General features: G+C 44.1%; 1 pseudogene; it reads right to left on the reverse strand.

The window, feature by feature from the left end:
- Nucleotides 1-24,577: 24,577 nt before the first annotated feature.
- LOC111163791 (THAP domain-containing protein 6 pseudogene) lies at nt 24,578-25,771 on the reverse strand (annotated as a pseudogene).
- Between the last annotated feature and the right edge of the window lie 2,164 nt (nt 25,772-27,935).

A 27,935-nucleotide genomic window follows, 5' to 3' on the forward strand; every position in this document is an offset into this window, starting at 1 on the left:
GGTCATCTTCAGATAAGGAGAGGCAAGCAGTCTCAGGAAATATACCCTGACACCGACCGGCACCCCTGCCCAAAGCAGAAGGGCCAGTGTCGTTGAATGGGCAAAGTTTTGAAAAACCTCCAGGACATTCCCATTCCCGCCATATTTGGGGAGAAGGAGACTGATTCAGGGTAGGGAGGGCAGACAAAGCTGATAAAAAAGCAGGATGCAAGGTTAAATTTGAATTCCAGGTGAACATGAATACTCTTTTAACGTAAGTATTTCCCCAGTATTGTATGGGACATTGCGTTGGTTTCCTAGGGCTGCCCTAACAAAGTACCCTAGACTGTGTGGCTTAAACAACAGAGATTTCTACTCTCACAGTTCTGAAGTTCCGGAAGTCAGAGATCAGAGTGTCATCAGGGTTGGTTCCTTCTGAGGGCTGTGAGGGAAAGATCTGTTTCTGCTTCTTTCCTGGCTTTGGGAGCCCCAGATGTTCCTTGTCTTGTCCCTGCATCACCCCAGTCTTCCATGCTGTTCTCCCTGTGGGTGTGGCTGTATCCACATTCCCCTTTTAAAAGAACACCAATCATATTGGGTTAGGGGCAACTCACTCCAGTCTGATCTCATCTTAACTAATGACGTCTGTGATACCCCTATTTCCATATAAGGTCACGTTCCGAGGTGCTGAGGGTCAGGACTCAACACATGAATTCACGGTGACACAATTCAATCCATAACAGGCATTCTTACATTTTAAACATATTTATTGTTTACCTGAAATTCAAATTTAACTGGGTCATGTATTTTTATTTGCTAAATCTGGCAACCCTCGTGGGAGATTTGATTATTATGTGACACATGGGGAATCTGAAACCTTCTCACCACCTCAGAAGTGCTGAGGGAAGGGCTACTGCAGATAACCACTTTTTACAGGCTTGTGGGGAAGAGAAGAAGGGAAGCAGATAGACGAATTGACCATAATTAATTGCATCTAGTGATAAATAAGCACTCAGCAGATGGCGTTGGCAGGAGGCCTACGGCTCAGGGGCAAAGGGCCACAGAAAAATCCTTCTGGAACACTCTTCTCTCCACTGCAGGCTAACTGGGCTCAAGCCTGTGGCTTTCTCTTCTGTTTTTCCACTCAGAGAAGTAAAGATGAGGTGGCTTTGGGGGCAATAAAGGGCTTATCATTTCTGGCACAAAGTTTCCAGGCCCATGTTGGGGAGGAGCATCTGAATCTTGCACTCACCCCTCTCCAACACAAATGGGCTACACCTCTGAGTAGGTGAAGCGAACCTGGGCCAGATTACGAGTCACAAGCAGAGACCGGACTTGCGGTCCCAGATTGTTAGAGCCACATCTGGAGTTCAGCACCCAAAACAACCTCCCTCCAACAGGTACAAAAGGACCTCAGCTGCTGAGAAATAGGTGGAATGCGAACCACTTAGAATACGAATCGGATTTTCTGAAAGCAAGATGGACGTGTTACGGGTTACAGTGGGAAGAGAATCAGGAAAAATTTACCTACACGCATGCAGAGTGAATAGAAGGACTGGCTTGAGCTGCCCAAGTTAAATGTGGTGAGTATACAAAGAAATTGCATAAGAGCTATGCAAGGATAGTGCATAGAAAGAAAAGCAAAGAACTATAACATGCATATGAGAAACAGATATATGAGAAATTTCATTTGGGAAGAAAACACTCTGAAAAAGAAGAAAAAACAATGTTTTGTTTGTAACAGAACTTTAAGTAATATGAAATTAACTGAAAGAAAAATAAAAAATGTTGATAAAAAGAATACATTAATTAAAAAAAAAAAAGGTAATTATGGTTACTAAGATGAAGGACTTCCTTGGTGGCACAGTGGTTAAGAATCTGCCTGCCAGTGCAGGCGACACATTTGAGCCCTCGTATGGGAAGATCCCACATGTCACGGAGCAACTAAGCCCGTGCGCCACTACTACTGAGCCTGTGCTCTAGAGCCCATGAGCCACAACTACTGAGCCCACGTGCCACAACTACTGAAGCCCACACGCCTAAAGCCCATGCTCCATGACAAGAGAAACCACCGCAATAAGAAGCCCATGCACCACGACAAAGAGTATCCCCTGCTCGCTGCAACTAGAGAAAACCTGCGTGCAGCAATGAAGACCCAACACAGCCAAAAAAAAAAAAGAAATAGGATGAGAACTAAACCAACATCTTTCCCAACTAATAAATAAAAAAGACTTAGGAAGAAAAGGAAAAAGATACTTATGAAAACTAAGTTATTTGGATCGCACATAATAGGTACAGTATTCGTTGTATGAATAGAACAAACACCTCAGATAATCACAAAAATAAATCAATTAGAGATAAGTATAAAGACATAGAGGACATACAACAATGTTATGAGGTTAATCGGGAAAATAGCAAATGGCCAAACAAAGAGAAAGTTAAGGCATGAATGAAAAAATTCCTAAAATGAAGGAAGATCTGAAGGTGTCCTAGAACAGTGCTCACCCATAGTAGCTACTCAATAAACGTGATGAATTAAGTAGTAAAGATGCGGATCAGAAAGTTACTCTGTACTCAGGGGAAAATTGATACAGAAAAAGCACACTGATGCATTATAGTGAGTGAACTCACCAAAATTCAAGGATTAAGAAAAAACACTTCAAATATTTGAACAGAAGAGTAACAAGCAAAGGTGAAGTATCACGTTCTTCTAAGACATCTCCCCAGAAATACTTAATGCCAGAAGACAGTTGAAGCAGCATTTAAAGAAAATTTAGCTCAGGAATTTTATACCTAGTTCAGTTGTCACTCAGATATAAAAGCAGCAGACATTTCAATCATGCAAGAAGTCAGAAAATATAGCACCTTAGCTACTTGTTGGAAAAACAAAGCAAAACGAACAAAAACCAGTCTGATGGTGTATCAGATTGATCAGGCTGCCATAACAAAGTACTGCAGGCTGGGTGGTTTAAACAACAGAAATTTATTTCCTCACAGCTCTGGAGGCTGGAAGCCCAAGATCAAGGTATCAGCAGAGTTGGTTTCTCTCTCTTTGGCTTGTAGATGGCCACCTTCTCACCTGTACTCACATGGTCACCCCTCAGTCTGTGTGTCAGTGTCCTAATCTCATCTTCTTATAAGGACACCAGTCTTATCAGATTAAGGCCCACCCATGTGACCTCATTTTGCCTTAATTACTTCTTTAAAGACCTCTCTCCAAGTACAGTCACATAATGAAGTCATGGGGGTTAGGAGTTCAACATATGAATTTGAGGGGACGAAATTCTGCTCATAACAGATAGTAAAATCCAAGCGAACTCAGCAGTGGAGGAGTACTCATGAGCTTTTAACTGCAGAGTTATGGTTATAAAATTTAAATGTGATTAAACGTTATTAGATATATATTATTTATTTGTGGAATAATTTATATTAAATATATACATATAAATATTATGTGGAATAATATAGATTAAACCGAGGATGGGGGAGAATGCAGAACAGCAGATAACTGAGAACTGATAGATACTGCTTGAAATCACTAGACAGAGTAATAAATGTTTAATATTAAATACAATTATAAATATAACCAATAGAAGGGCTAAAACTAAATATAAATCTTTGAAATTATTTTTTAAAATGCACACAATGAAACAACAATCTATAGACAAAAGAATAATAATGATGACAATGGTGGACGCTAATTGGGTGATTATTATACCTGCTGTGTTCTAATTGCTTTAAATTATTCATTCCTCAAAAGCATCTTACACAGTGTGTTCTATTCATATCAATATTTTATACATGAGAACACTGAGGTAGAGAGAGGCATATAACTTAGGCTTAAGTGGAAGTACACCCAGTAAACGGAAGTGGTGGGATTTGACCAGAGTCCAGTCCTTTAGGGAAAAGACAGGAAAGTTTTGTAAAAGAAGAATTATGAAGTGAGGATTAGATGATTTGTACCTGTTATTCAGCTTGTTAAAGATGCAGGATCAGTTCAATAGAATAGAAGTATGTTCAGAAATAGGTCCAAATATGTGTGGAGATGTATTACACAATAAAGGCAGCTCAAATCATCAAGGGAAAGTTGAATCTTTGGTGAATGAAGTTGGTTCAACTACATAATTATTATTTAGGAAAAAAAATAAAGCTGAATCTATACCTTACTTCTCACACCAAAATTAATTATAAATGAAGTAAATATTTATATTTAAATGTGAACAGAAAAGTGCTTGAAAAATATGTTTGTGTCAGAAACTAATATTGTGGTGGGGAAAAACTCTCTAGTCATAGCAAAACACTCCAAGACTACCTACAACTTATTAAATACTATGAAACCAATATACACATGGAATTCTGGGAAAATATCTGTAATAATAACCTGGAAGACATCTAACAAAGAACTAAGTTTCTTCTTTTGTAAGGAATGCTTAAAATGAATAAGACCGAGATAAATAAGCCAGTAGAAGAATGAGCAAAGCACATGGACAGGTTGATACCCAAAACACAATCTGAATGTCCAATAAAGACTTGAAAATGGGCTCAGCTCCTCGTAAAGAATTGCAAATCAAAACAGCAATGCCTGGGGATATATGTATATGTATAGCTGATTCACTTTGTTATAAAGCAGAAACTAACACACCATTGTAAAGGAATTATACTCCAATAAAGATGTTAAATAAAAAAAGACACCAAGGAAAATAAAAAACAAAACACAATGCCATGCCCTGTTTTATGTACCAAATGGGCAAAAATGGAAATTTACCACCGCAGTAGCCTGGGTGTGGGGAACAGGGTCCCTCCCTGCCCACTTCTGTGGGCATGCCAATGGGAGCAACCTTGCAGGAGGGAGTATCTCCCAAAACTCAAAATGGAAACTCCCATTTTGAGTTTATTTTTGCCTATGGTATTAGAGAATGTTCTAATTTCATTCTTTTACAAGTAGCTGTCCAGGTTTCGCAGCACCACTTGTTGAAAAGACTGTCTTTTATCCATTGTATATTCTTGCCTCCTTTTTCATAGATTAATTGACCATAAGTGCATGGGTTTGTTTCTGGGCTCTCTGTTCTGTTCATAAACTCGAAATGGATTAAAGACCTAAATATAAGACCAGATACTATAAAACTCCTAGAGGAAAACATAGGCAGAACACTCTTTGACCTAAATTGCGGCAACATTTTTTTGGACCTACCTTCTAAAGTAAAGGAAATAAAAGCAAAAATAAACAAATGAGACCTAATTAAACTTAAATGCTTTTGCACACCAAAGGAAACCATCGACAAAACAAAAGACAACCTACTGAATGGGAGAAAATATTTACAAATGATATGACTGATAAGGAATCAATATCCAACATATATAAACGGCTCATACAATTCAACATCAAAAGAACAAACAACCTGATTAAAAAATGGGCAGAAGAACTGAATAGGCATTTTTCCAAAGAGGAAATGCAGATGGCCAACAGGCATGTGAAAAGATGCTCAACGTCGCTAATCATCTGGGAAATGCAAATCAAAACCACAATGAGGTATCACCTCACACCTGTCAGAATGGCCATCATCAAAAAGAGCACAAATAACAAATGTTGGCGAGTATCTGGAAAAAAGGGAACCTTCATGCATTGTTGGTGGGAATGTAAATTGGTGCAGCCACTGTGGAAAACAGTATGGAAGTTGCTCAAAAAACTAAAAATAGAGCTACTATATGACCCAGCAATTCCACTTCTGTTATATATACGGATATATGTGAAAAAAACGAAAACACTAAGTCTAAAAGATACATGCACCTCAATGTTTATAGCCACACATATACAGTTGCCAAGACATCGAAGCAAACTAAGTGTTCATCAACAGATGAATGGATAAAGAAGATGTGGTATATATATATATATATACACACACATACGTATACACACAATGGAATACTACTCAGCCATAGAAAAGAATGAAATTTTGCCATTTGTAGCAACATGGTTGGAATTGGAGCGCATTATGCTAAATGTAATAAGTCAGAAAGAGAAAGACAAATACTGTACGATATCACTTATGCGTGGAATCTAAAAAATACAACAAACTAGTGAATGTAACAAGAAGCAGACTCACAGATATAGAGAACAAACTAGTGGTTACCAGTGGGGAGGCGGGGGAGGGGCAAGATAGGGGTGGGGGAGTGGTAGGGACGAAATATTGGGTGTAAGACAGGCTACAAGGATGTATTGTACAACGTGGGGAATATAGCCAATATTTTGTAATAACCGTAAATGGAGTGTAAACTTTAAAAATTTTATAAAAATTAAAACTTAAAAATAAATTTTCTTTAAAAATGAAAATACCCAACAAGTTCTGTGCTTGGAACTTGCTCTGTGATATTCTCACACAAGAGACATAAATAACAATATTCATTCAATACTGGTAGTCAAAAATAGGAAGTAACCATATGATAAAATATCATGATGCCACTAAAATGAATGAGGTACATCTATGTGCACTGACATAAAGCAATAGGTTATCAAATGACAAAAATGTGATGCATAATATAATATTTTAATCTTATTTGCATATTTCAAAAGTACATACATATTATATAGTTTATATACTGTGTACTTTTGATCCAGAAGAGTTCATGTAAAACTATAACCCACGGTTTCCTCCTTTTGTAATTGAGGTTGGGAGTGTAGAGTTACATTTTTGCTTTTATTTTTTACCTTTCTATACTTAAAACATGTTTTACTATGAGCATTAAAAAAATAAATCGTCAGTTGATAAAATGAATGAATGAGTTGTACTGGCTACTGCTAAGAGGCTTTGGGTTCATCCATGCGTGTGGAGGGCGATGATACTACCCCTAGAGTAGCTTATGGGGAACACATGCTAGTGATGACCAAGAAAGGCAGTCTGTGTCCCGTTAAGGCCCTGCCTCTCTGTTCAGTCCAGAGTTCTCTCCAGCAGTGATTCTGTGATCATCTTACAGAGTCTAAAAAATCAAATCTGTCTCCTATAGCCACAGACAAGGGCTCAAGAGATTTCTTTTCAATAGAATTGGCTAAGTCTTCTCCTGAATAATGGGCCCAAATCTTTGTTGAACTCTTTCCTCTTTTTCATTATACAGCAGCAGTCCTTTATTATGATCTCATAATGTAGTCAGCCCTGTGTTCAAGATGGAAACCCTGGAGTTCCCTGATACCACATACCCATAAGTTTGCTGGAGTTTCCTTTCAAATGTTTTCTCAAGTTTTCCTTTCAAGTAATTGTGGTTCCTGTCTTGGGTGAGGATCCTTCAGATTCCTGGGCACCAGTGGTCCCTACTAGCCGCCCTCTTCCAGCTCACTTGAAAACGTTTGAAAGCCATCACAATCACCCACTTTTGGCTTGTATATCCCAGACCCCAAAGGGCTCATATAAGTACAATTTACTCTTTAAATCTTAGTATGAGATAGTCACTACCAGTATTGTAATTCTCAGTTTAAAGATGAGTTGGTAATTATTAGAATCAGTACTTTTTATTTAATGAGGTAGCAAGACTATCAGACACAAACAATTTTTAGAGTGAGCCTAAATATAGCAATGATTAGCTGGAGATAAAGCTAATTCCTACTTGTAATGCCAATTCACCCTATAGGATGCTGCTGTACTTATTTTTCTCTGCTCTCTAGTTTCTCATAATAATTATCTTTAGATTATAGGTAGGATATATATTAAATAATATATACAATGATTAGTATATGTAATTTGGAAATAGGTGGCTCATAAAATTATAAATGGTAAGTAAAGTCATGAAAACCATCTCACCTTTACAAGTTTACATGCTCAAGACGTTGCCTGTCGGTTTCTAAAGCTCATCACAGTGTCCGTGTCCATCTGGGTGGTCCCTTTGCTCAGGGTGGAAACAACATGAACTTTGGAGTCAGTACAACTTGAGTGTAAAGCCAGACTCCACTACTTATAAGCTGTGACTTCTCTCCTTCTGACTCTGTTTCCTCAATATGAAAATGGAGTTGGTGATGTCTGTGATTGTGTTATAATTGAAGAGATGGCGTATATAAAGTCCCAAGCACGGAAGAATGCTCACTGAAGGTGAGATCCCTGTGTTGTGTGAATGAAGACACACTTATGGGTTTGATCTGCTCATCAGTTACCTTGCCCCACTTCCCTTCCTCGTAGGACATGGGTGTATATGTAAATCTTAGTCGTCTATTTGAAAGAAAAGCCCACCAGCCCTTCCCTCATTATACACTGGCCACCTGGGCATTTTTCTATTCCCTGGCCATGTCCAGCGAGTTCCACTGGACAGCCTTCACTGCCATCTCTCTGCAGGGGTGCTCTTTTGCAGGTCTCTCAGGCCCTGGCTCAAAGAGACCTTCACCGCCTACACACTATGAAGTCACTGCTCATCAACTCACCTATTCTATTTTCCTCATAACATTTTATTATCTGAAATTATTATTGATTGGTTTACTTTTTATTCTCCTTGTCTTCCTCCCCTCTGCACATGGAATGGTAGATGTATGATGGGAGGGGTTTTGTCTGTCTCATTCCCTACTATGAACTAGAGTAGCGCCTGCTCTTGGTAAAATGCAACAAGAACTATAACAAGAATATTGATAAATATTGTAGCAGCATTCAAGGGTGCAAACTTCCTGCAGGGAAACTTGACAGTACATACTAAAAATTACAAATACTGGCATCTGTTTGACCTCAAAATTTTTCTTCCTTAGAATTTATTCCATGGACGTAGTTGAGGATGTCCTCAAAAAGTTTAAGTATGTTTATCGTCACTCGATCAGGCAACTGTGATAACATCCTGATAGCCAGGCTTTCATCTCTCCATTCTCTTTTTTCATACTTCAAGCAAGAATATCTTTTCTTCCCCTTTTGAAAAAAAAAAACCCTGTGAAAATAATCATGCTCAAAAATTAGTCTTCTATACTGGAAAACAATAGTTTGCTACCCCAAACTAGGATAGGATTATCCAAACTCAAGTTCAGTGTGCTTTCATTCATTCTAATGATTGATACATTGGATTTCTTTCTCCTCTCTTACTTTTTGACTTTATTGTATTTATACTTTCACCTTTCTTTCTTTGTCTAATGAGTTTTTCTTTTTTGTTCTACTTATTTAGGACACATTTTCTCTTTCTGTATGTTTAAATTTACCTTGGAATTTTCCCATGTGCATTTAAACTAGCAAAGGTCTACAGGTAAATGATAACCTAGCCACCTTCTTCCACAGGAAAAAAAAAACAAACCCACAACAAAACAGGTACTATAGGTTGAATGTTTACATTCACCTAAACTTCATATGTTGAAACGTAATGCCCAACGCGATGGTATTAGGAGACGGGTCCTTTGGGAGGTGGTTAGGTCATGAAGGTGGAGCCCTCATAAATGGGATCAGTACCCCTATAAAAGAGGCCCCAGAGTGCTTCCTCACCTCTTCCACCATGTGAAGACACACCCAGAAGGTGCCTTCCCTGAACCAGGAAGAGAGCCCTCACCTGACACCAAATCTGCCGGTGCCTTGACCTTGGACTTCCAGCCTCCAGAACAGTGAGAAATAAAATGTAGGTTGTTTATAAGCCACCCAGTCTGTGGTCTCCTCTTGGAGACAGGGTTGGACCACATTGATTTTGATTACCCATCTCAAGGCTTACATGTACTTGTTGTTATGTTTTTTAGTCTAGACATTAGGCATTATTTTATTATGACCTTACTCAGGTGATATTGGTTTGGATTTAGCTACAGGTTTATCATGTCATTTGTTCATTCCTACTTGGATCTCAGACCATCCTTGTGGGATCATGTTCTTTTTTCTTGAAGTGTATTCTTTAGATTTTCCTTTATTTCTGGTCTCTTTGTAGTATACTCTCTTAGTTTCTGTGATCTCTAACTATCCTTATTTCATCCTTTTCATGAAAGAGTATTTTGCCGGGTACACACTTCTACATGGACTGTTATTTCCCCTCTACACTTTGAAGGTAATATATCACTGTCTCTGGATTTCTTTGGCATAGTTGGGGTGTCAGCTATCATTTAAATTCTTACCCTTTTGTAGATCATTTGCTCTTTTTCTCTGGCTGCATTTAATATCTTCTGTTTGTATTTTGATATTCTGTAATTTTTATCCAAGTGTGCTTAGACGTGAATTTTTTATTTAACTTTTAACTTTTATTTAAATTAGTATATCGTGCTTTGGGGATCTTTGGTCCACGTTTTCTGTCAGTCCAAAAAATTTTACCGTTACTTTCTTTTAAGTATTTCTTCGCATTCATTTTTATGTTCCTGAGATTCCAGTTAGCTGTGCATCTGTCCTTTTCATTCAGTTCTTCATTTCTGTTAATGTTTCTCACAGTGTCCATTATTATTCTATTCTTGTCTTACAAATAAATTATCTTCTAGAATATTCCTTGCTGGATATTTCTTAGAGATGATGATCATTTTAGTTTTCTTTCATTTTCTTGATTATGTCTCATCCAAGGTTTGTGTTTTCATATTTATTTATCTTGGTCTTACTCTTTTATGATGTGAACATTCCTCAAATATCTGATGGCCACTGGTTGTGTATTTATATTCAAGACTGAGCACATACAAAGGGAAACTGGGAGCATTATGTAAGTGGTCAGAGCGCGTGGAATAGGTATCATTGCTTTGTGATGAGAGGGATCTGCGCTTCAGAATCTGTTGAAATCTCTCAATTGCTGATTGCTCCATTTTGTTTGCCATTTTTCGTTTTTCTTAGGCTATTGCTCTTATTTGAAGGAAGTTTTGGGGCAGAAGAGGGAACATGAATAGACTTATTCTGACATATTGAATTAAAAGCCCAGTGTGATTTTTTTTTTTTTTTTTTTGCGGTACGCGGGCCTCTCACTGCTGTGTCCTCTCCCGTTGCGGACCACAGGCTCCAGACGCGCAGGCTCAGCGGCCATGGCTCACGGGCCCAGCCGCTCCGTGGCATGTGGGATCTTCCCGGACCGGGGCACGAACCCGCGTCCCCTGCATCGGCAGGTGGACTCTCAACCACTGCGCCACCAGGGAAGCCCCTCAGCTTGCTTTTTTGAGGCCATTTAGCAGATCTGAGTTGAGCTCCCTGAGTGATCATGGCAAGATGTTTCACTAAACTGAATCTCAGACTCATATGAGACACAAGTAAGACCCAGTAATGACTGTTGTGGCTTTCAGTGTAAAGGTGCTCTGTGGGTAAGGCTTTTAATGTAGTGGCACACACTGGACTAGCACACTGGACTTTATGGGATGTTCTGTTGGCTCGTTGTAATGCACTAAAATAAGACTGACTCATGTCACTGCAAGTAATGAGAGTTTATTATAAAATATCCATTTGTAGTGAGAATGCTAGGACCCTCAGCTCCATGACCAGATACCAAGGAAGAAAGGACCTGTTACGCAGGTGGACCTTCTGGAAACTAGAACTGGAAGGTGACTGAGGCTCCCTGGGGGCTCTGGAGCCCATGTCGTCTCACTGGCCCCTCCTGTGCAATTCATGGTCCTCCACTCTGGTTCCCGCCATTCACTTCACTCACAGATTCTGGGCATAGCTGCTTTTACCAACACGCCTCTGACTTCACTGCCCGTTATGAACACTGCCTGTTCTTCTCTTTAGCGCTCTGATGCTCTTTGACTCTGCATTGTATAGTAGAATTGAGAGAGGAAGAATTGTCTCGTGGCAGAGCTCTCACAGTGCGTCACCAAGTCCCAGGCTGACGTCCTTGTAGGGTATGGTGTAAAAAGCGCAGCTGTCTGCAGGCGGCGTGGGAGCTCTCTCCTGCCTGTTGGGCAGAGTCTCAGCTGGCACGTCCCCCAGCGTGTGTAGAGGGAGGGAGGAGCTCACCCCGATTTCAGCCTCCTGTGGGACCAGTGGCTTCCTTCCCGCTGGGGTTGCACCTGAATCCAGCTTCCAGTGGATCCCCAAGCCCCAAACAACTGGCAAATAGCTGGCATCCCACAGGCCCACCCTGAGGCCCCAGTAGCCTGATTCTTCCCTTGTGTGCAGGATTGCTCTTACACTTGCCTTATTAGAAGGGAGAGCGGCAGGGTGGAGGGGACCTCCCTGAAATTCACAGACGCACTGCATGTTCATTGTAGAACCCGAGCCCAGCATGACTTTCCATGGGGTCAGAGTGAAGGTGGGGGGACCCGTGCCTTCTCTTGCTAACCTTGGCTTGTAGGTACTTTGCTCAATTGACTTAGTTTTGCTGTAGTGGGTTGAAGCGTCCCCCAAATCCATGTTCGCCTGGAACCTCAGGATATGTGCCCTTATTTGAAAATAGGGTCTCCAGACCCAGGAAGTCTGGAGAACTGGTGTCCTTATGAGAGAAAGTAGAGGGAGAATTGGACCTTAGGGACACAGAGAGAGCAAGTCGTGTGAAGATGGAGGCGGATATCGGAAGGATGCCTCCACCAAACAAGGGATTCCAAGGATTGCCGGCAGATACCAGGAGTCAGCAAAGGCATGGGATGGTTCCTTCCCCAGAGCCTCCAGGACAACCAACCCTGCCTGCACCCTAATTCCTGACTTCTGTCCTCCAGACTGTGAGAGAGTGAATTCCTGTTGCCTTAAGCCTCCCCCAGTTTGTGGTCATTTGTCAGGGCAGCCCCAGGAACCTACTACAGTTGGTTCCAGAAGCAGAACCTGAGAAGGGGGTTCTTGTGCAAGTGCTCGCAGGGCTGGTTGAAGAAGGGCTGTGGGAGGAGCCAGGTGAGTCAGAGAGGCTTTCAACGGGAGGCTGCACTCCGCCTGACCTCACAGGAGAGCTCTGGGGCACGGTGCCCTTCTGCGGGACTCGTGGCACCTGTGGCGGGGGTCACCTGTCTGAACCCTGGCTCAGTTACTGACTGGGCTGTCAGGGAGAAGTGGGGTCAGCTGGTTATTGTTTGGCAGATAATTTTCTGGGGCGGGGGGTGGTGGTGAGGTAGCTGAGAGGCATGAGCTTTTGAGCCTCATAGCAGCTAGGAGATGGGTGCCCCAGCTTGGAAAAGGGGCCCAGTGCTGGGGCATCACAGCTTCTACTATGCCAGTAATTGTTTCTTAATCCACATCCGGTGAGGTTGTGGAATTTGTTATAGGTCCTGATACGTGGTGAGTGGTAACTGCTTTGCTTGACCAGAGACACGCGCAAATGGCACCATGCTGCCCAGCACATCAGATGCTCGCCATTCTTCCAGCTCTCTGCGGTTGGGGAGGGGAGTCTCATGATCCAGAGAGATGCAGGGAATTTGGCTGGAGAGGCCATCGGAGAGGGGCGGGGCTCCTGCTGAGGGAGGACTGAGGCAGTTCCTGTAACTGACTGAGCTCCATACAGAACCGGGACCAGCTGATGGTACAGGATGCAGGTCTGAAATACCTTTAACTGAGAGGAAGGAGATAGGTGATGACCACTGAATTGCTTTCTGCATCCATTACTCACAAAACGTTTAATAACAAAAATGAGGAATGGAATTTGTGTTGACACAACAGGACGGAGTAGCAATCCTTATTAACGAAAATCCTGTATCAGTTCCTATACATCTTATTTTGTGGTTACCAGCACGTGTAGCAAAAATGAATATTTTTCATGGCCTCTTTTCCATTAACATGGTTACATTTTATGAAATAATAAAGAATGTTCACATAAAGATGACATCATGAACTCCAGTCTCCAATTTTTTTCTCTCCATTGTATGCAACATATTCATTTTCCCTGGAAATAAAACACGCATGTAAAATTAAATCACCTGGCTATTTTAGGTTGCATTCTCCGGTGTACCTACTTGGACTGCCTTTCCAAATCAAAAACAGTTTTTGAGGCAGAAACAGTAGCATCACAAATCAAACAAATTGTTTTCAGAGTTTTACCCAGAGCAATTGAGAATAAAAATGTGCTGTTCAGGGTTCTCCGTTATACCTTCATACTTTCTTTGCTTGTGCTTGGTTTACTTAGAGGCGCAGTTTAGATGGGAATGAACGAGGCACTGAGGGACAGAGATAGCAAACTGAGCAAGTTCTGGTGTAGCTTCCGTCAACCGTGGGTAGAGGTGCGCCTGGCAGAAAGGGGGTCAAGGAGGTACCCTCTCTCACCTAGCGTTGATGCCGAGAGGTAACTTGTTCACGGTCCCAGGGAGCAGCAGGGTACACGTCTTCAAGGAGTTCTGCTTTCAGAACTCCAGCTTTCAGAAAAGCTGCAAAAGGCACTCTGTTCTTTGAGATGACCTCACTTCTTTCCATTCCCGGTACTAGCCCCCCCTCCCCCATCTCAGTTCATAACGGCGTTCCGACAGCAGCTGAGCGAGCAGTGAGGTCCTTGAAGGACACACAGTCCAGCACCTGCTCAAAGGGCGCCTGGAAAAAAGAGCCACGTGGTTCTCGTGCTGATGAAAGCTCCTTTCCTGATGCAGCCCCTCTGTCCCTTCTGTACTCCGCACACCTCGCCAGCCGTTTCCTACTACATCAGTCCTAAGTGTGTCTATCCGCTGACCCGCCCACCCTGTTTAGCCAGGAGACTGCCGCCCCTGAGCCCGGGAGTGACACCCACGCCCATCCCCATGCAGCCTTATGTTTATTCCATTCCCTTCCCTTCGAAGGCTGCTTTTTAAAAATTTTTTTCCTAAATCTTTCTAGGGGTTTCCGCAAGAAAAGACTGCCCAGGTCCTGGTATGCTCCTCAACTTGGCAACTTTTTACCTCTTCTTTTATTTTTTACACTGAAATTATGCCCCCAACATGTTTATCATGCTTTACCTGCTTCTTAGTAACTGTGAAAAAGGTTTCCTAATTAGGTTGTCCATGTTTCAGGGTTTGAAGCTCTGTGCCTCTTCTTATCAGCTGTATGGCTTGGGCAGCTTACCTAACTGCTCTGTACCTCAGTTTTCTCATCTGGAAAGTGGGGTTGATAATAGCATCTCCCTCCTGTAGGGCTGCTGTGAGAATTAAGTGAGTTTGTGCTCACAGCAGGTTTAGAGCAGCATGTGGCCAGCTGCCGGTGCTGAGTGCTGGCTATTATTTCTTCTCCTGCAGCCCCAACTGTGCTGAGAAGATGCAGAGGGCTTCCAGCCCTGAACTGGCTACACCAGTGACTGAGAATATCTCGCTATGATTTCATGGAGAAAACTCACATAACGAGCTCTTGTGGGCAAATTTTGAAGTTGGTGCAAGACCATCCCTGTATCCCAGGGTCCCAGTCTTGGAAGAGGTACTTATGCATGAATTATGGATCTCCTAGGGCTGGAGCTGTGAGTCCCACCATGCTGCCTTGACACTGTGACCCTAACCTGCCAATAGAGGAAAGAGATGGTGGAAAGGGATGGGAAACTAATGCTAACTTTGATTTTCATATTTCAATAAATATGAGGAGAAACTGAAAAACCGAGGGAAGTGGTTTGTTTTGTGATAACAAAGACCAGTTATGTAACAATTCACTATTATTTCTAGGAAGGTAACGGGTATAATTTAGAGGGTCTTTCTTGGTTTGGCTTGCGAAAAGAGCTCAGGGTTCTGTGCGGCTAAACACAAGATGCCCGGACAAAGCTGCAAGACCGCCTCTCCAGGGGTGAGTGAAGGGGGCCGGCCTAGGGCTCGGGGCCTCTGTCGGGTTCTCACTGCGTGACGTTGGGCGTTGCTTACACTCAGCCTCTGTGCTCCGGGAGCCCAGGACTCGCTTTCTTCTACCCCACGGAGGCAGCACAATGGGCCAGTTTTCATAGCTGAGGTCACCTGTGAGGCTCTGGCCAGGGTGCTCACACTTCCCCAAAGAAAAATGGAGTTTGAGCATTTAAGATGCCACAGCATCTTTTCTAGAAGGTTCCACTCCAAAAGTTCAAACCATTCAGAATATTTATGGGGGAGCAAGTAGTTTATCACAGGGATGTAAATGTCACTGTTTGTTCTGGAATGTTGCAGGTCAGGGGAGGGCATCTGGCTCTGCTCATGGCCACTCAGAGCCTTAGAGGAGATTGAAGTGGGCAGGGGCAGGACCCCCGAGCTTCTAAGGTGGAGACTCCAGTGAATTCATGTGAGCAAATATCCCCCAACCACCCTCTAGAGGTAGGTCTACTTTTGCAGCCCCAAAACACTTGACCTTGACATTGAAGGAGATCTTTAACTGCCATGTTTAATGTCAGTCCCTCCGATAATGTCCCCTTTCAGATAATTTCAGCTGTATCCCACAGAGACCTCCACCTCCCTTTCCAAAGAAAAAGCAGTTTTTCTCATTCTCAGTAAGCTCCTCCATACCTCCAGGTCATGCCCACGGTTCAACGCTCAACTTCAGTTCCTGGTAACTGCTGGCTTCACTCTGATTACAATCAACACGTTCCTTGGGAAGCCTGTTTTTACCTTGAAACACTTCCAGATCTGGTGAGCAAAGTGCATCAGTGCTTCTAGCAGCAGATGGATTTCTAAATTTACCAGGAAAAGACCTTCATGTGATGTTGGATGAACCTTGTAAACACCTGGAAATGGAAATTGTGTTTGATGAGAATAAACTCAGGTCGGGTTCATTCATTAAGCCCAAAATGCTGGCTGGTCACTTGTCTTGTCCTTACTGGTTATGCCCTGTAGGAATTGCTGGGAGAGATAGAGAATAATCGTTTCTGTTGGTGGAAGACAAGATGGATGTAGTTGTGGCAAGCAGTAGATCAGACGATGCCCATAAAATCACTTGGACGTTTGGATAAAAATACAGGGAAAATGTATGTTACGATGCTGTGCTCAGAATGATCACATTGCAGTCCACACAGGGGGTGTCACTGTAAAGTAATGGGGCAGATGGGTGGGTCCCCTTCAGTGGCCCCGAGCTGTAATCTGGGTATAGGGTGGCCCGGGGGGACCTTGTTTTCTTTAGTGAAGTCGCAGCCTATGTGTTAAAAGCCTGGATGAATTTCTAGAATCACTTTTACATTGCTTGGCATTATCAGTCAACATTGGAGTGTTTTATGAGTACTTTTCCACTTAATCACACTGTTTATTATTCTCAAATTTTTTTCTTTTTGTCCCTGTCACCAAACCTCTACATATGTAGAAACACACACACACACACACACACACACACACACACACACACACACACACGGAGGAGAGAGGGAGAGGGGGAAGGGGAGGGGAAGGGAGAGAGTGGCGAGCGAGATACCAAGGTTCATAATTGGCAAGCTAACACTATCCAGTGACTGTGGGTTCTACCACTCAGAAGATCCCAAGTGTCCCACGGGGCTGCCATCAGCAGAACTGGCAGTTCCTCCTGCCAATTAGCTGTGATGCTCGGGACCAAACATTAGCAAGGCTGAAATTAATACCAAGTGATCATTTGCATCTGAAATTCAGTGGGGAGCCGTTGTGAGATTTCCAACCCTGAGGTCACTGTTGTGAATATCATCTGGGCCGGTACTTTAAAGGACTGTTTATTTTCCCGAACGTAAATAGGGCGCATGTTCTTCTCTGCATTTTCCTCCCATCCTAGCTGCGGAAGTTTGTTTATATACGTCATCCTAAAGGTCAGCCTTCTCAGGCTGAAAAAGAAAGCAGGCATCAGGTGAAGTAGATCCATTTTTCTTTGGGGAAGTGTGAGCACCCTGGCCAGAGCCTCACAGGTGACCTCAGCTATGAAAACTGGCCCATTGTGCTGCCTCCGTGGGGTAGAAGAAAGCGAGTCCTGTGCAGGGGGTGCCAGACGTGCGGTGGGCAGGGGCAGGCAGCACTGATAACCCCGGCCCCACAGCTGCTTGTTCTCCAGTACCTGCTTTGTGCTTGGCTGTGCGCTTGGCTCAGAGGGATTTGGACCCCGAGTTACCGACAGGATTGTCAGCGCCCTCGTTTTTGCCCTATTCTACTCACATGTCCGATACTGTCCCCTGCATAGCAGCCTGTGTAGTTATTGTAGGAGATACACCTACCGGCTGAAGACAGCTGCACTTACTTAACTTGTGCTCATAGAAACAGGAGGGTACGTTGCTTTCCTCAGAATAAAATTCTTTAAAATTTTATCTTTTATTTTTCTGAACTCACCCCCCGCCACCAAGCTGCTTACATGTTTTTTAGTTGACAGTGAAATACTTTGTGAGTTATTTTCCTTTCTCTTTGCTCGCCCTGCCCCTCAGTCTTGCATATCTCCAGTTGACTATCTTTCCTTCTAAAACAGAGAGTGAAAGAATGAAGAGAGCTTTATTGCTGTTATTTTAAAAAATTAGTGATGGTGATCAAAACTTGGAAATTGTCATTTCAGGAAGGTTTTCAAGGCTGTGTTTCTTTCCATTTGGTACGTCACCGGCAATAATTTTTCTTGCGATAACAATCATGTGGGAAAAGAATTTGAAATGACCTACTTTGTACATGGTATCAAGCCTCAGTGTTCATATCGAGTATTGTTACATAGTCTCTCAATGTTTTACTTTATTATGTGTCACCTTCCATTAGGTTTAAGAATGTCATATATCATATTCCGTTCTGATATATATCCATATATACCTAATATATATACAATCAGAAGGATGTGTTTTTATATATAGGGGAAATGGGGAGAATTTCACCTACTTTGCAAATTGGTCCTAACAGTTCATTATTTTTAATAAGTAGCAATCTTACCAGTAGCACTTTCTCACTGTAGATTTAATTAGTCTATTTTTCCCCTCCCTTTCACTAGTTGACAGAGCTGAGAGGAGGGAAACGGCGGCAATCTGAAACCTTGTTAGAAATTTATGAAGTGCTAAAATGTTTCATTCCCAGAGGCTGGCTTGCCAGCTGTCACCGGAATGCACTTGCTGTCTGCCTCCCGGCCGGTCTGGGAAGGCAGGGTGGAGGTGGGCTGCACATGTGTGCACGGCGTTGCCTAAATGATGCTCTCTGTAATTAGCCCGGGGTGGAGGGAAGCTAATTATTTTCCCCACAATTGATCAGTAAGTAATTCCCCACTATTGGTGTGTAAGATGCACAATAAGGGGGCATCCAGAGATCAAGACCTTTCACTGGCTTTAATAAACACACTGGCAGTGCAGTGCGAGGGGTCATCTTTGGTCGTGGACACCAAATCACCACCCATCTTATTGGTGGCCTCCAGCAAATACTTAACCTATTTCTAATAAGATGACCCTGAACTAATTTCTTCTGGAGAAAATCCCTTCCTGAACATTTTACAAGATGTCAAAGATGGTCTTGTGAGGGGGCCATACCCTACCTGCAATGACTGGATTACCCTCGCCCAAATCCTTTACCCCACCTCTGTCCAAAGCCTCAAAATTCTTTCTCAGGGGACACTCTTTTAGTTGTTGTTCTTAACTGGAGATGTCACTTGTGGCCACAGACACCCTGGAGAATAAACAATTCATAATAAAAGTGTGGATGACTCACACAGAGCTCTGGGCTTGGGGGGAGAGTTACACTTGACGGCAGACAGGTGGAGACCACACAGGAAGAGCAGCAGGGCTGACCAGGGACCAGAGGGGCCTGGCAACTCCTTAGAAGTTTGCCTCCAGTCTGGTCTTGCTCTGTGCAGGGTGGAGCCCGGGGGTCCGAGGGGCAGCATCCTCTCCTGGTGCCAGAACGCCTCACTGGGAGAGGGGCAGGTGCCCGGCCATCTTTGCTTTAATATCCATGTACCCAGAGATGGCAACAACACTGACTAGGAAATGATGCTCTAAGCCCCTCCCCCTGCCCCCAAACTAACAGTGTGAAATACTTCTGGTGGCACAGAACCCTGTGACAAGTTATTTTCTTTTCTTTTTTTTTAAATCTTACTTTCAATGTACCAGAGTGCTCTCTAATTAGGAGCTTTATTATCTGCACTCATTTGCTAGGGCTGTTATAACAAGCGCCACAAGCTGGGGGACTTAACAGTAGACTTTCAAGGTGCTGGATTCCTTAGAGGCCTGTGGGAGAAGACTGAGTTCCATGCCTCCTGACTTGCAGACGGCCGTCTTCCTGTTCACATGGCCTCCCCCTGTGTGTCTGTGCCCAGGTTTCCCCCTTTTCATAAGGACAAAGTCAGATCGCATTAGAGCCCACTCACAATGACCTCATTTTACCTTGATGACTTCTGTAAAACCCTATCTTTAAATGAGGTCACATTCTGAACTAATGGGGGTTATGATTTCAATACTTGTATTTTGAAGGGACACAGTTCAGTCCACATACTCTCCATTCATTTATCCAAACACTATATGTCAAACGGCCATCAAGGGGCTTCCCTGGTGGCGCTGTGGTTAAGAGTCCGCCTGCCAATGCAGGGGATATGGGTTCGAGCCCTGGTCTGGGAGGATCCCACATGCCGTGGAGCAGCTAAGCCCATGCGCCACAACTACTGAGCCTGCGCTGTAGAGCCCATGTGCCACAACTACTGAGCCTGCGAGCCACAACTGCTGAAGCCTGTGAGCCTGGAGCCCATGCTCCGCAAAAGAAGCCACCGCAACGAGAAGCCCGCGCACAGCAACAAAGAGTAGGCCCCACTCGCCGCAACTAGAGAAAGCCCGTGCACAGCAACAAAGACCCAACGCAGCCAAAAATAAAAATTAATTAATTAATTAATTTAAAAAAATCACTTAAAAAAAAAAATCGGCCCTCAAGGACAAGGCCCTGTGAGGTTCAAAACTTTTGAAGATACAGCTCCTGGCCTATGAGTCCACAGCGCCCTCTGTGGGTCATGGCACATGTGGGTGCCCATGTAGGCCCCCAAAATGCCCATGCCCTAATCCTGGAACCAGTGATGATGCTACCTTACATGACAGTCAGGACTTTGCAGATGGAATTGAGTTAAGAGCTTGAGTGGGGATGTTATCTAGGTAAGCCCAGTGTAGTCACGGGGATCCTTACAAGAGGAGAGCAGAAGGGCAGGGGACGGAAGGAGAGAGAGACAGAGCGAGGAGATGGAAGAAGGGGCCACAAGCCAAGGACTGCAGGCAAAGACAAGGAAGCGATCCTCCTCTGCAGCCTTAGGAAGGACCGTCTCTGCCCACCCGTGTGGTCTTCTAACCTCTAGGACGGTGAGATAATAAATCTGTGTTATTTAAAGCCACGATGTATGTGGTGATTTGCTACAGTGGCAGATAGGAAAGTAATGCCGGTACCGAGTTGGTGGGCTTGGAGCATCCCGGAGCTGTACTTGGGTTTAGCAAAGTCGCATAGAGTAATGGATGATAAAGCCCACTACCTGGAAAGAGCATAGACAAAGCCTAAGACTTGATTTGGAGTCACTCACTAACAATTTCAAGCCCCCATCCAGGTTCCACTCAATTCAGATACCAGACCAGCTTGTTCCATAGGAGTTGCCAGGTTACAGATGGGATGGAGGCATTGAAGCTAGGAAGGTAGAAATTCAGCAGTGATTCCTGCATCATAGCAGGGAAAGGGGAGGAGCTGAGTACCAAGCTGTGGTCTAGGAATCTCAAGATTGTAAATAAGTCCTTCCATCCATTTTGAAGCCCAGCCCAAAGCTCCACAGTCTATCTGCCTATCTGTCTTTCTGTCTCTCTCTCTCTGCACACACACTCACTGGGGTTGTGAGATTGAGTTGGCGCCCAGCAAGGTGTCTTGGGGAACCCTGTTCTACTTAAGCCAGAGCACCAGCTGGGAGGATGAAGGGGTGGATAGGAAGGTCAGTTTGGGGGTCGGGCACAGCAGATGGAGATGCAGGAGGGCTGGGTGCTGTCATGGGTACAGTTGGTGCGCTGTTCCCCAGAGACCCTGTCTCATGGAGCTCCAGGAACAGAGGACAGCCATGCAAGACATTGGCCAGTGGGGACGGAGGGGGTCACAGAGAATCTGTGCAGCAGAATTGCCACAGCTGCAGTGATTTTTCTGGCTCTTGCCTGCCTGACTATGGCAAAACAGTGACGCTGCTGATTGGCTTTGAGTGTCTGTAAGTGGCAACTTTTAACTCTGAAAGGCCTGCAGCTGAGGCCTCTATGGTCCAGTTGAAAGAGCATTGTCTCTGGGGCAGGGCTGGCTGGGAAGCAAATCCGAATTCTGCTCTATATGATGCATGGATTTTTGTGCAGGTTACAGTGCCTCTCTCAGCCTCAGTTTCCTTATCTTAAAAAATGGGAATAATCTTGTAATACTTGGAGCAGGATTGAGGCAAGGACCAGTGGAATCAATGGGTGTGAAAGGATCAGATGCAGTGCCTGATTCTAAGTGGGGATCGGAGAGGTGAATTCTGCCTCTCACCACCTCCCTCCTTTGGGGTGTGGAGGGCGACGGCTGGACTTCGATGCTGAGACAGAGGGGGGAGGGGGGGAAGGTGTTGCTGAAAGCATAGGCACCACCTCGTGCTGTGCGTTGACCGCCACCAGGGAGCATCTCAGAGATGGGGAAGTGGTTGTAGGCAAACTTCGACCACTCGTATTTGTGTCGGACTTAGCTGGTTCTCCTGCTTGTATAGCAAGGGCTGTGGGGTCCACCAGGCCAACAGCCAGGGCAGAAGTCTGAGAACTGGACCAGATCTGTGCCGAAGGCAGCACCGAAGGGTCTTAGCAGCACAAGTCCCTGTTGACGTGAGTATTAATCTTTAAGAACGCTCCCTGGAGTCCCCCAACTAGAAGAGGAAGAGGCTGAGACAGGTGAGCCAGCTTTTCTCAGTATCATGGGTATTTATCAGTGATTGGAAGGGCGTAGGGGAGACACACACACACTTTCGAGGTTGTTCAGCTGGTTATTTTCATCAGGCTTCAAAAAGATGTCAACCAACAGAGAGAGACTCCAAAGTGCCGTGAGGCACCCAGAGTAGAGTTGGTTGCAAGGCTGCCATGATGTTGGAAGAATTAGGGGATAGTGAGGGGTCTTGATTGTTGGGGTTTTGGGGAGTGGTGGGAGGTGAGATGGGACACTCCGGATGGAATTAGAATAAGAAACAGTTTGAAAGGCTGAGGGGTGTGGAACCTGGGGTCCCCCTGGGTGATTAGTTCTCGTTCCAGAAGGACTCAACACCCCGGAGGTGGGATGGGGCAAAGACAGAGATCTGGGCTGGGAAGGAGCTGTTGTGATTTCTCCCTCCCACATGGTCCTATCCCCCCAGTCCACACCCCAGTACCCCTGTCAGGCAGCCCTGTGTAGCCTAGACCCCTCTGCTCTGAGGATTGTCACAAGCACATTGGGGTTCTTTGGGAGTAATTTATTAACTAGGATGCACGTTTGGGTGCAGGCCAGACGAAGAGCTACAGATCAGATGTCTGCCTTAACACCACCTGCTAGAGTAGGAGTGTGTCTTGACCAGGCCTTCTGAAGAAGCCTGTTTCTCCTGAATTTCTGCCAGGCATGTCTTGGCTGGAAGAAAGACAAGCCCACTTGGGATGTAAAGGCTCCCTTAGGAGCTGGTTTAGCACCTTCCTCTCCCAAGGTGTCCAGGGTGGCTCTCCTGGTCCTCAGGCAAGCAGGCAGCTGACTGCAGAGCCACAGTGGGCCCCGGAGAAGGATAGGTGTTAGCAAAGGGATTCATTCACTTTTATGCCAGAAGTTACTGCACCTCCTCCAATCTGTATCTCAGTTTCAGTTTCTTATTTTGTGATCTTTCTTTCTTCTCCGGGTTCTTTTTCTATGTTTCCCAGAATACATATACATATTAATTTCCTAGGCTGCTATGACAAAGTACCACAAGCTGAGTGCCTTAAAACAAAAGATATTGATAATTCCAGAGTTCTGGTGGCCAGAAGTATGAAATTGAGGTGTTGGCAGGGTTAGTTCCTTCTGGACGCTCTGAGGGGGGTCTGTTCCAGCCCTCAATCCCAGCTCCTGGTGGCTGCCAGCAACCCTCGGTTTATGGCTGCATCACTCCATTCTCTGCCTCTGTCATCACATGATATTCTCCTGGTGTGTCTGTCTCTGCATCTCTGGAACGTTGGTTATGTCTGTTTCCAAATAAGTTCACATTCATAGGTACTGGGGATTAGACCTTGAACATACCTTTTTGGGAGACACATTTCTTCTCATTACACTATACGTACAGAGTCCTGCGCACAAAACAATGTCAGGCATATAGGGAGGGTTCAGCCATGCCTTGGTGAACAAATCAACGAAAAGACCAGGCGTTAGAAGGCAAAGGAAGAGAACATTGCAGATCATTCTCAAACCACCCATTTAAAGGGCTTCTGTTGGGATGGCTGGGTTGGCTGGGCCTCTACTTGTGTTTCTTAGCTCCCAGGGGGCTAGCCTAGCTTGCCCACGTGGTGGTCATCCCATGTCTCCAGCAAGTTCCAGTGCACAGGCAGTTTTCAGGCCTTTGCTTGCATCATGTTTGTAAATATCCCATTGGTTAAAGCAAGTCACATGGTCAAGCCCAGATTCAAGGACTTGAGAAGAAGACACTTCTTCATGTGAGGAGCTGCAGCCGCATTGCAAAGGCCAAGTACAGAGGGGTGGGAAAATTACTGCAATCATTTTTTGCAGGCAATCAACCATAGATTTTGATTGACATGATCTCTTGTATATGCAGTATAGTAAAATATGTATATATTGCCACTTGGTTGATAACTTTCTTCACAGAGCTGTAGAATATTCTAGAAATTAATTGCACAGGCTTGCAAGCTACATGGCCTGGGTTGCAGTTCTGGCTCCAAGACATACAAACTGTATGACTTTGACCGACCTTTCTGTGCCTTAATTTCCTTGTGTATAAAATGGGGATAAAAATACCTCCTTCCTAGGGATGTGGGTGGTAAGGATTAAGTGAGTTAAAATATGAAAGTGTTTAGTACCGTACTTAGCATGTGGCAACCGCTAAATAAATGCTATATGTTTTGTTTTGTTTTGCGGTACGTGGGCCTCTCACTGTTGTGGCCTCTCCCGCTGCGGAGCACAGGCTCCGGACGTGCAGGCTGAGCGGCCATGGCTCACAGGCCCAGCCGCTCTGCGGCATGTGGGATCCTCCCGAACCGCGTCACGAACCCGCGTCCCCTGCATCGGCAGGCGGATGCTCAACCACTGCGCCACCAGGGAAGCCCTGACGGATATTATTTAATGATGGTAATCATTTTCTGAAAAGCTGTACCAATATCAATTTTAGGTAGAACATAACGTGAAATTATTTCATGAAATATAGTTCATACTCTCCTGACATCACTCCCAACAGAAAACTTCCAGTCTGTTTGCTGTTTCTTGGCAGATGAGACATTCATCCTTTAATTCCCTGATTGTCTTCCTCAGTGATTTTTGGAAACGTTTTTCTCCATCTAAAACATTCCGCAGACTTTTCTTGGTATCCCCTAGCTCGCTGATCACTTGATCTAATTTATGCTTAAATTTCTTTGGACTGTCCATTACACTGTAGCTATGCTCAAAAATGACCTGGGACTGGAATTCCTCCATACACGAGGAAGCACCAACAAGGTGGTGACTGTGGTTTGTGACTGGAAGGGCTTGAGGGTGAAGTTTTTCCTACAGTGAAGCTTTTCTCTTTTCCCCTATAAGTGAGATGGGGAATTAGAAGGTATGACTCCAGGTTTCAGTTTAATATTTGGAGCGCTTCTGTCAAAATCTGTCTTCTTAAAGTACCTTGAACACAACACATCTTTTTTAGGCTCCCAAATGCCTGCTGAATTCACATCAGGTCTTTTCTTGCTAATACCCATTTTCTTTTGACGTCTTCATCTCTGGGGAATACGCAAAATGTCAGTCCTTTTAACCTGGAATTTGGTAAACAGTGAGAAGCACATCCAATGGCCAAGCAAGATTTCACCATGCTTTTAGCGACTCATACCAGAACGTTAGCGGCGGAGGCAGCGACTAACGCTCACGACAGAGATTGCGCCTCCCCTCGCTCCCATCCCATCAGCCCTCTTGGTTTGCTGTTGAACTCACCTGTCCGCTAATGTGTGCATGGTGTGTGTGTGTGTGTGTGTGTGTGTGTGTGTGTGTGTGTGTGTGTTTTGTACGTGGTGTTGCAACAGGGAGGACAGGATAGTGGCAGGGTCAGCAGAACGATGGAGCCTGGGTCCAAGGTGTCTGGGGAAGGTGACTGGGAAGATGTCGGTGCCTCCATCTGGGCCCGGCATGGGAGGAGCTGGCTTGATGATGAGAAAGACTCGGCCACTCTTCCTTCCCATCTCTGTCACTGCCGTGGTCATTGATTCACTGCCCCCAGGAACGAAAAGAAATGCCAAACAGTCGCACAACCCCTTTCACTTTGCAGATGGAAATTTGAAAATGCAGTGAGGCTTAGTGGCAAATTCCAGGTCACAAAGCTAGCAAGTGCAGAACCGTGCATGTGAAGGGTGCAGGCTTTTGGCTCTGCTGCAGTGATAGTGCAGGTTCTTGTTTGTCTTAATTCATTCTACGAAGCATTGTTTTTTAAACATTTTACTTCTTGACTCTTCAGTTGCCCTTTGTATGCATATCAGGTGTGTGTTCCCATTAGGCTGATCTATAGCATAATTTCTCCACTAGAAAAGGGAGTTAAATAGAGCACTGAGATGACTGTGCTCCTCTTAAGGTTATTTAAAAACAATTACCACCATTAGTTGGAAGTGCTACCTCAGGCTACTGATAGCAATGTGCACCTAACAATCCAATTAGTTTGTAAATGGATTCGTTTATATCTTGACCAATGCATTTGCTTTCAATTCAGCATTATATAGATCTAAAGAGCGTCACTTGTATCCGTTTATACTTTGTATAATGTGTTGTTTCATCTTTAAGTAGAGGATTTACTCATTCCCTTCCCCCATGAAATGCTACTTCATTTATATTTTTGCTTCCTAAACTATGATTCATGTCTTTTTAAGTTCCATAATCCTTATTAAATCATTTTAGCTCTTTCTGTAGTTTTCAGGATTTCTAGCTGGTTTATATTCAGTATCCTTTGAGGTACAATCAAAGGTGATACTGTAACATCGGATCACATGCCAGCCCAGCCCTGTCTAAAAGCAACTTTCTGTGATGATGGAAATGTTCTAGAACATTAGGCCATTTAGCGGCTCGTAGCCACTAGGCAGATGTGACTCCCAAGCACTTGAAATGTGGTTAGAGTGACTAAGGAGTGGAATTACTAATTTTATTTAACTTTCATGGATTTGAATTTAATAGTCACATGCAGCTGTTGGCTGTCATATGGGATGGCACGGTTCTGGAGAACAAAGGACTATACATAAGCTGTGGAAGGTTTTGACCCCTCCAAGGCTCTTTGTCACCCAGAGATAGAGGCCTTAGTGTCACCACACTGGACTCGCCTGGTACAACCAGATTTTCCCTGGAGAAGGTCATTTTCTGGTATCTGAGAGGTCAAGGGAAACCTCCTGATACATGAAATTGGATGGATTCTTGTAGATACTCTCCCCAAATATATAAGTGATTAAGTAAAACAGTTTGTTCATCAAGCACCTGCCATGTAGCAGGAACATGGACAGGCTGGCTTCCTAAAGGCCTGGTGTCCAGGAGAAGGAAGCAAAATGCACGTTTACCTGAGCTTCGCACACAGTGGAGGCCGAAGGGCTGATTGTGTCTACTCAGGTGTGGCGTAGCTGACGAGGTGTTAGATACTTTGGACCATAGTTTATCCCGTTGTTTGACATCCATTACCTCATTCATTCAGTCAACAGATGTTTATTGAGTGTCTAGTATATAATATTTGCTGGGGATAACTAGTTAAGCACAACAAACTCATTCCTTCCTCCATTTACTTATTTGCTTATCTCTCCATCTATCTACTACCTACCTACCTGTCTGTCTGTCTAGCTGTCTATCCATCTGTCTATCATCTAATTTGTTTATTTCCTTGAGGTTTATTCACAGGACTACCGTTGAACATTTGCATTCTTATCCAGTGTTATAACAATGTTTTAAAGATAACTGCACGTTTTCTCACATATTGTCTCAAATCTTCTCGGTGTTCATGCCAAAGTGTCAGATGTCAATGGAGCCAAAGGTAATTTTCCTGAGGAAGAGCATTTAGCGGAGTCTCTGCCTCATGACGCCCTTTTCAGCTGTGGGAGCCCGTGAGGACCCACGTGTATGTGGGCAGTGAGGGCAGCTGCTCTCAGGCAGGAGGGAGAGCTGAACT

This window comes from Delphinapterus leucas, chromosome 4 (assembly GCF_059928025.1).
Source record: "Delphinapterus leucas isolate spDelLeu-1000000601 "Yukka" chromosome 4, BTC_Dleu_Yukka2, whole genome shotgun sequence".
Lineage (NCBI taxonomy): Eukaryota > Metazoa > Chordata > Mammalia > Artiodactyla > Monodontidae > Delphinapterus > Delphinapterus leucas.